Source organism: Protopterus annectens, chromosome 1.part0 (genome assembly GCF_019279795.1).
Source record: "Protopterus annectens isolate FY-2018-M chromosome 1.part0, PAN1.0, whole genome shotgun sequence".
Taxonomy (NCBI): Eukaryota; Metazoa; Chordata; order Ceratodontiformes; family Protopteridae; genus Protopterus; species Protopterus annectens.
In genome coordinates, this window is record NC_056725.1 from 1,920,245,588 (window position 1) to 1,920,253,087 (window position 7,500).

At 38.7% G+C, this 7,500-nt stretch overlaps 1 protein-coding gene across 1 annotated transcript in view; it reads left to right on the forward strand.

The window, feature by feature from the left end:
• The window catches only part of PRLR (prolactin receptor), a 2,068,968-nt gene that overhangs the window by 110,525 nt on the left and 1,950,943 nt on the right, over positions 1-7,500 (forward strand). The window lies entirely within an intron of this gene.

Here is a 7,500-nt window from a genome sequence, read left to right on the forward strand (position 1 = left end):
TCAGGACCACACTGAAACATGCTGGTAAGGAACTTAAGAGTACAATTAGGAAATATAGAACAGAGTATGAACTTAAGGCCACTACAGATATCAAAGGAAGCTGAAAATCTTTCTTTAATTATGTCAGAAAATTAAGTAATAATGTCAGAGTTCATCAATAATGATATCTTATATTCCAATCCCAGGCATATATACAGACAACTTTAGTGCTAATTTTACCCCTGCTACCCACATTACAGCCTGAATTATTCATGAAAAGTTAATTTCTCCTGAAATCACATTGGAACTAGTCTTGAAATCTCTGTCAAAGACAGCAAGTAATACTTCCATCACTCTCAAGAATGTACTAACTGAACCTCTAATTATAGTTTTCAGTGCCTGGAAAATAGTGACTGCGACTAGGGCTACTTGTAAGAATTACATTTTTGTTTGCTTTGCCCTTTTATTCACAGGCAAATAAGGATGTCTAATTTCCCTTGTAGATGAATATGAATCACAATTATGCTCACCTCACATGCATTTTAATATCATTAGGATTTAATTTTCCACTCCCATTTCATTTGTATGGCATGTAATTATGCAATCATTTGTATATATCTTCTGTTGTACATGGTTTTGGGCTCATGGCACTGGAGAGCAACTTGGGACTAGGAAATAACTCTCAAGCATCCTGATTTAGGCAGGACATCCCAATTTTAATGTTTAACCAGCTCATTGGACCTCTGTCCTGATTTACACTGTTCTAGTCATCTCTCTTGATTTGATAACCTGGCCCAAACACAAGCTGTGATTGGTAGTTAGGGTGACTCCTCCCTAATTGACATTTTATGCATTCTTGCCATATGGTGGACTTTTTTATGTGTGTGTGAGAGAGAGAAAGAGAAGGCAGGAAGCTTGGCTAGTATTTTTGCACTAAGCAGTGTTTAGTACAGTGGCTATAGTGTAAAAATAGATTTCTTTCTGATGGTGGTGACTCATTGAGCCTGGGCCTTGACACCTAGAGGTAAGTGTGATGACCTACTTTTGATTTTGCTTTGAATTATAGACTTATCAGCATTGTATAGTTATATTTTATTATTGTTTTATATTAAACATACACACATGTATGTGTGTTTCCAAAAGTAAGCGACTGCCATCAGGTGAAAGCTTAGATCGTTTTGAAAAGTGTCATTAATATTTGCACTGCAAGTTGTACATTTCCTTACTTATATCTCTTGAGAATGATACAATGTTACTGTTACAGTTAATTATACAAGTCAGCGTAATTTTTCATGTTTATGAATATCGCCATAAACTAGCATACAAAAATGGATTTCTTGCTGTTACTTGAAAGCTCATGTCTGACTGAGCAAAAGTGCTATGATACAATCCCAAGAACATATTGAGGGACCTAGCGTAAGTTCCACAATTCGCACTAGAAAGGCCATGCTTCCATAATGCTGTAATTTGTGGTTTAGAGTCATGTTAACCACTACAAATTAAGATCTTATTACCGGCTAAGTTGTGGTTCTCTGAATCACTATTACTAATGCGGAACATCATTGCAGATATGGACATAGTGGTAGTAAATTGCTGCTTATTTAATCAGTGGCATTAACCCACCAGTCCCTCTCCTGCACACACAAGTACAGAAGACAAAAACACACAGCCTAGTCCCAGTACCTGTACTTGACCTGTTTCCTCTGCTGTGGTCCTCCCCCAATCCCCGATCAATATAATAATTGAAATGCCATTACAGCATGTATCTAGTAGGCCATGGTGGCTACTGTACACCCCCAACCCCTAATCACTGTAATACTGTAAGTTCTGGAAAGGTACTGCTCTGACGGTTAGTGTGGCCTTCCCCCACAATCACAGTAATAATGTAAGTGCTGTTATGGCACTGCCCTTGTGGCTAGTGTGTTCCCCATTCACCATAAGATTGCCCTGGTGGCTTGTGTGCCCCTCCTCACCATAATAATATGTGCTATTATGGCACTGCCCTGGTGGCTAGTGTGCCCCCATCCCCCGATCATTACACTGTAAGTGCCATTATAGCACTGCCCTTGTGGATAATGTCTCCCTCCAATCACCATACTTTTGTAAGTGCGGTTATAGTACTGCTCTGATGGCTAGTGTGTCTTTCCACCCCCATTCCCCATAATGATGTCTGTGCCATTACAGACCTTAACTATAATGGTTCCTTGGTGTCTAGACAATCCCCCACCCCAATTCCCACTGTGATGCTGGCACCACTATAAAACTTAAATATACTGTTTCCCTGGTGAGTAGTGGCTCTCCCACCCCAATACCCTTACTGCTGTTGGTGCCATTATGACATTACTTTTAGACTTATCCCTGGTGTGTATTGTTTCACACCACCTCTGACCCCTGAAGCTGGTGCAGTTAAGGCACTTACATTTAAGTAATCCCTCATGTTTAGTGTTTCTCCCCACCCTAACCCATCACAATAATGCTGGCACAGTTAAGACATTTACATTTAGAGTAATCCCTTGTATATAGTGTTTCCTTCCACCCCTGACCCCCCCTTCCCCCCAGTACTGAAGCTTGCTAAATTAAGGCATTTCCATTTCCATTTAGAGTAATCCCTGGTCTGATGTTTCCCCCAACCCCTGATTCCTGTACTGATGCTGGTGTAGTTAAGGCATTTACATTTAGACTAAACCCTGTCGTCTACTGTTTTTCCTACCTCCAACTCCCTTACTGATGCTGGTACAGTAAAGACATTTCATTAAAAGTAATCCCTGGTGCTTAGTGGTTCCCCCACCTCCAATCCCAGTACTGAAGCTGGTGCAGTTAAGGCTTTTACATTTAAGTGTAATCCCTTGTGTATAGTGTTTCCCCTACCCTGACCCTGTACTGAAGCTCTTGCAGTTAAGGCATTTACATTTACATTTAGAGTAATCCCTGCTGTTTAGTGCTTCTCCCCACGTCCCTGATCTTCCTACTCATGGTGGTGCCTTTAAGGCACTTGGATTGAATGCATCCCTGGAGGCTAATGGCACCCCCCATCCCCTAGCCTCATACCACAGTAGCGGTAGCTAGTTGACCATGGTCTTTTGGCTGTGTTCAATATTGCAACATGGGGGGGTGTGGTCATGCTGACCTATACTTGCTCATGTAAATGCCTTCTTGTTGGTGGTTCCAGGCGGAAGAGAGAGCATATGGCTAATAAGTATATGCCTCCCACAGACTGCCTCATTTGCATTTATCACAGCTGTGAGGATAACCATACATGGTGCTGCTTCCTGCTAGAGCCCCAGGAAGCACTGTGCTGGGGTGGGGGTGGGGGGTTGCCGAATAGCAAAATGTACACAAAGGTACACCTCATGGTACCCTCCTGAATCTTCCCTTTATGTCTAGGTTATCCAGTTCCAAGATATAAAAAGTTATTTGTGAAACATTATTAGAGAAAATTACAATTCTAAGTTTGTTTGTTAAAGTATTAATGTAAGACTGTTAGTGCACTGAACATTTTCACTGGAATAAAGATTTTTTACTGGTAAAGTTAGTGTTTGTATCTTAATAGCATTTATGTTCACAAAATATTTATTGCTTGGCATATGCTTTTTAACTTGATTTTTCACAAAAGTGAGATGCTTGTAAGGATGCGTGTAGGCTGTATGAGATGTGGCATTCCACAGTTATGAGATGATAATGCATTAACTTAAATTACTTACATCAGGTCATTCAACCCTCATTAATTGCTCTAGGTCGATTTTTGCTAGAAAATAAAGAACTTTTTTATATAAAACAATTTTTAATATAAAACATTTCTTGAGAGTGCAGTGTGATTTTGCTTTCATGTAATAACAATACCCATTTGTTATCCAGTCAGAGCCACCGGGCACACAGTCCCTTTTCAGTGGTGATTCAAGAGTGCTGTCTTATTAAGTGTTCAAGGTCACATAATAGGCAAATGTGGACTGAGGAAATAAAACCCTGTACCACATGAACTCCAGCTCACAGCTTTACCTCTTCGGCACCAACTGCAGCATTGCAAGCTTGTGGCAGTAATATGTGTTCTGTTTTAAGTATATTTAACATGTTTTCATATAATAAAAGTGCCTCTCTCTTAATTCAAATACCTTGCCAAGAATGTACATAATTTATGCTAAATAGGTGATATTGATCTTACACTGATCTCCATGATTTTCACAAGGCTTGTACCTGATTCTTGCCTCAGGAGGGTATGAGGTATAGACTTAGATCTCTGCTTGCCTGGTTCATTCTTTGCATTGCTGATTCTCTTGCAAGTGTGTGCTGCATACTGCGCAACTTGCTTATGAACAAGTGCCTCAGCTGCTTGCATAAAATATCTATAATATCCTTAGAATAAATTTTCAGGTAGGTTAGTATGTGCTTCCAAACTATACAACAGTCAATGCATTTTGTCTCCCATTAAAGTAAATCACCAACAATTTTGACATTTTCATATGCCATTATACGTTCATATGTTAGTAATAGGCTAACTACCTTTATGGACCATTTTAATCCTAGCCAATTACCCCATGTAAGAATCAAACCCTGCAATTTGTATTTGTAAGGTAAACACCTTAACCATTATTTCAACCTCTGACGTAATCATACCTTTTAACTTCCCAGAATGTCCAGATTTTTGCCTCATATTTTTGGTCTGTTCCTCATAAAAATGTTGGTTTTCTGGAAAAACACAGAGGATTGAAGTCATTAAATAATGGCATACATATGAGTTTAAGATTTCATCCATTCATAACCCCTTTTTCCCATTTTTGCACCTGGGATCAGGGTGTCACTTTATCAGTGACAATCATCTAGAGTGAAAGTTTATACTACCAGGTGGCTGGCCCTGCCACAGTAGCTTTTCCACACCACACACTCACACCTATTGCCAATTTAGAGTGTCCAGTTCACCTACTGCATGACTTTGTAACATGGGAGGAAACTGGAGCACCTAGAGGAAACCCATGCAAACACAGGGAAGATATACAGACTCCACACAGAAGGCACACCAGCTGAGAATTAAACCAGAAACCTTTTCTTGTGAAGTGACAACACTATCCAGTGTGTCACTGTGCTCAGATTTCTTATCCTTTTGGAAATGCATGCTAACACAAACCCTGCTGTTCTAGCATCTTTCTAAGTTTTTAAGAATCATATTTAAAATCTGCCTCTATTTTTGGGCCTTTGTCCCCCAATTAGTTTAGGCTTTGTTCAGATTTCTTGGACTAAGAGGTTGACAGAAATGTATGTAATATACATCTCCTCTTTCTATATGCATGTTGTGTGACAGCATTTAAGCATTAATATGCCCACTGTATTCAGCCATTTTAAAAATGTGTCCATTTTCAGCTGTATTTTCACTTTTGCATTTGCATCTTCCTGTCAAACTAAAGTTGGTGTCTGAGCAATGTGTCAAACATCTGGAACATCATATTTATAATCCTGCAGGAAAACACATGTCTGTTATGTCTGTTTTTGCTTTGACACAGTAATTGCTGATTGTCTTTGATTTAAGAAGACAAAAATAAAAGTACTTTCATATAAGTTCATTTGCATAAATGTGAAGACTGTTGTTTTTTAATACAAGGTGTTAGTTATGAGAAATTCAGTTAGTTTGTGATGCCCCTGCACTCGTCCAGTAATCAAAGAACCTCAATCCTTACCACTAGCCCTGGTGAGGGACGTACACATTGAGAGGATGACAAGTACACACACAGTAAAGTACAATTTCCCATAAGAACACACAGATAACATAGCCAGTCTGGGACTGGTTTCTCCCTCTTTCTCCAGATTCCCAATAAGACTCCCCACTGGCACAGCTATAGAGTTGAGTCCTTAGCCAGGGTTCCAAGCCAAGTCCTTGCAGCACTCTCTCTGTCCAACCAGTGCTTCATGTCCCTGCCCAAATAGCTGACACACACACACACACACACACACACACACACACACACACACACACACACGCATGCACACACACGCACACACACGCACACACACACACACAAATGTTGCGATTTGATTATACATAAACACACACCCAGGAAAGGCTGGCACAGGTTTACTAGCTATGCCCCCTTCTGCCCAGACCATAAGGTTGTTAGCACTGCCACCAGAACCCCTTATCAGCTACTTTAAGGCCCTTCCAAAAGGTTAACCAATCTTACTGTGTAATGTTACTATTATCCAAATAGTAAGTGTGACCATGACCAAGGCTATTTTAGGAGTGGCCAGTGCAGTGTCACCAAATACATATGCAAGTACTTTAAGAAGTTAAATATCTCTAAACAAACCAGCCACAATTAAAAGGTTTAAATATATTTAATAATAAATAAAAGAACAAGACAATATTCAGTAACTCAGCACAGTGACTATAGAGTTTAGAATCAGAGGAAATATTTTAAAACAACATTGCAGGACAGTCTCAAATAAATACAGAAAACATCTAAACTAATCTTTACTATATTCCTATCTATATCTAAAATAAATAATTTTTCCCTAGTTAGTTACTATTAGCAAGACACAGGCAGAAGTGCTGATGAGTGGGATGTTTCTAGGTCTAAAGACAATTACAAAATGCACAGTCTCTGAGAGAGTTCCCAAATTAATATCAAAGCATTACTGCTGGGTCAGCTTGATGACATCACTATCTATCACCTGCCTTCAGTTGCCAGGCTAACAGAAACCAACATCTCTGTGTCAAAATAATTTATCTCTCAGATGTGCATCTGCTAGGAAGTCACAGAGCGATAAAACACTTTACATTTGAAACCTAGTAATTATTTCTGTTTCAAGACAATAGAAAACACTCTATCTCTGGACATACTCTCTTTGCATTAACTAGCTTTTACAGCACATTTATAAACAATTTCAACTTATTTTCTTGAAGTTTTGCATGTTAACTCTGTATGTTGTAACTTTTACCATTAAAACACACATTTGTACAGGCATATAGTTTATACACATTTCTGCTCTTTTCCAGCAGGGTACACTGTGGTTACATTCTTGAAGCTCAGTATATAACATACAGTTCAACACATACTTCTGCACCAGTAGTTTAATATCCACATAACATATAGTTATATTACATTTGTAGGACAAGCCTATAGATCATATTAATATTCACAAATGACATATGATTATTTACAAAACTCCAGGTAGCTGGGCTGGCAGTGTCACTTTTTTATATAAATCAAGTTAATATTTTCAAGTGACATATAGTTATTTACAAATTTCAAGCTAGCTAGGCAGGCATCATTTCGGTTTGTCACAGTCATTGTCCCTGTTTTAATGTGAAATGTCACTGCATGTTGATATTAAATCAGTCCCTAATATCTCATATGAAACTGTTTAATATTGTCCTTTTTTAGCATTTCATTTGAAATTTACACTAATCCAATCAATGCTATAGTCATTCATTAACAGGGCTCCTTGAGATGTGTTTTTTTTGTTAGATTCTTATTAAAATTATGAGACAAATAACTGAGTCCTGAAACTTTGGAAAATAACCATTGGTTCAAA